The sequence below is a fragment of the Scylla paramamosain genome, chromosome 9 (genome assembly GCF_035594125.1).
Source record: "Scylla paramamosain isolate STU-SP2022 chromosome 9, ASM3559412v1, whole genome shotgun sequence".
NCBI lineage: Eukaryota > Metazoa > Arthropoda > Malacostraca > Decapoda > Portunidae > Scylla > Scylla paramamosain.
The window spans coordinates 9,180,001-9,182,500 of NC_087159.1; the positions used below are offsets into that span (position 1 = coordinate 9,180,001).

The 2,500-nt window shown below is 46.9% G+C and overlaps 1 long non-coding RNA gene across 1 annotated transcript in view; it reads right to left on the bottom strand.

Annotated features, from left to right (window-relative positions):
- The window catches only part of LOC135103540 (uncharacterized), a 205,119-nt gene that overhangs the window by 11,990 nt on the left and 190,629 nt on the right, over positions 1-2,500 (bottom strand). The window lies entirely within an intron of this gene.

The window sequence follows — 2,500 nt, forward strand, 5'->3', positions numbered from 1 at the left end:
GTTTCCCATATTCTCTCCTCCTCCTTCTCTTTCTCCTAACCCGCTTTCATCCCTTCCTCAAACAGCCTTTAGCCTTCCCCTTCTCCCTTCCCCTACTCGGTCTCATGAGGTTTAAAGAACGTGGGACGAGGAAAATACATAGCAGTGGTGATGAAGGAGGTGGGCTGCTGTGGTAATGGAGATGTGAGATGATGTAAGGGAGGGATGGTGCATGGGAGGGGGAGGAACGGGATAGGATGGGATTGGAAAGGGAAGGGATGGGGTGAAATGGGGTAGGGATGGAAAAGGAGAAAAGAGAAGGGAAATGCTATGTAAGAAAAATGAAGATTAAGGGAAGGGAAAATAATGGAATAGTAATAGGTAAGTGGAAGGGGGAAGTATGGGTAATAAAGAAAACGGGGAAAAAATAAAGGAAAGGGGAGAGATGCAATGTTGATTTCTAAAGTGTTAAATGGTCATGCACGATAAATTATTAAATAGTTGTCTCTCTCTCTCTCTCTCTCTCTCTCTCTCTCTCTCTCTCTCTCTCTCTCTCTCTCTCTCCCTCTCTCTGATGATGATGATGATGATGATGATGATGGCGACGAAGACAATGAAAATGGTGTCTAAAACGCTGCACTTCCCTATTATTTTTTTACTGCAGCTCAAACAACGTCCACTGCTTGACGCCCCTTACCCATTCACCTCCACTCACTATCCACCAACCTCCACTCACTACACCACCACCCACTCATCTCCATTCACTACTCCTCCCTACATACATCGCCAACACAGCTGGAGGAAAGAACACTACCCACACCTCTCCCGCCCAGCAAACAACTATCCACACAACTCCACCCTCAACACCCTCTATACCGCTGCACATGCCTCCCACACAGCCAACACAGCTTCCAATGACAGCAAAACTCTCAATATACTCCATCACAACCTTACTCTTATTCCTGAAAGCACCTGAATATCCTTAAACACTCTCTAGCGCCCCCAAGAAAGGCATTACAATACCAACCCCCTGAAGATAACAAAACAAAGTAAATATCTTTCCCGTAACGCTTAGAAGCTGCTTCCAAGAGTCCCCGAGGATAATCATACACCTTATACATTTTCCATAGAGTAATTAGATACCTTTATACTTTTACAACAACCCCTAGGAACCATTTTCAATTGCAGGATACCCAACACAATAATATCGCCCTAGGACAGGATGGGAAAACACATGAAACACATCTTTTAGAGCATTTAAGCACATAACAGGAGCCCTAAACACCAAAAAAACAACATTCAAGGACATTAAAATACCTTAAACACACACACACACACACACACACACACACACACACACACACACACACACACACACACACACACACACACACACACACACACACACACACACACACACACACACGTCTAAAACCCAGCCAGTCCACAAACAGAAAGCCAGACAGGCACTCCAAGCCCAGCATCCCGTAACACATACATTAGTCAACCAAAACAGCCTCAAACAGTCACCTAGTATTGCCAAACCCCCTAAACACACCCTTTAGACCAAGCAAACACCCTAAAATACCCTGCAGGAGTCTGAGGTATACCTAAAACACACCCTAGACCCATAGAGACAGCCTTCAACATCAACAGCCCTCAAGGATAATGAAACACTCTAAACACACACCCACCTACACACCAACACATTGAAAACACCACCAGCCAGCCAGCCAGCCAGCCAGCCAGCCAACCAGCCAGCTAAATACACCCCAAACTTAGCACACCCAAACACCTCCCACCACAGACAGACAGTCCCCAAGAGTCGACAAACACCCTCAAAACAGCCCCGACACAGCTTCTGCACGACCTCGGGAAGGAGTCGTGAATAGGCAATCTGCGGCCCAATTACCGTGAGAAGAGAATAGGTGTTTGTGTGCGGTCGAATAGGGCATGAGGTGGCGTCTGTGGGAGGGAGAAGGAAGCAAGAAGAGGGAAGAGGCAGGAGGAGAAGAGAATACATGAAGGGGCGGGGTATGTAGGAGGGGGTGAAGGGAACGAGGGAACCGTGACTGTGGGGTGTGGTGGGGTGGGAGCAGGAGGAGGAGGAGGAGGAGGAGGAGGAGGAGGAGGAGGAGGAGGAGGAGGAGGAGGAGGAGGAGGAGGAGGAGGAGGTGAAATATTTGTGATGTAAGGATGACAACTACAGAGAGGATTGCGATGAGGAGAAGGAGGAGGAGGAGGAGGAAAAAATACATATGAATACAAAGGGGGAAAAAAAAACAGGTTCTAACAAGGCTGCGTGGAAGAAAAACCATAGGAATTATACTACTATTTATTCTACCGAGGTAAAAGAAACAGAAGAAGGAAGAGGCGTGGAAGAAAATGGGGAGCAGGACGCAGGGAACGAGAAATACGAGGACAACGACGATTATATGATGTCGAAAAAGGAGAGATAGGAAGGGAGAAAAAAAAAGGGAAGAAACAGAAAGGAAGAGAGATAAGAGGGCAGTGTATATAC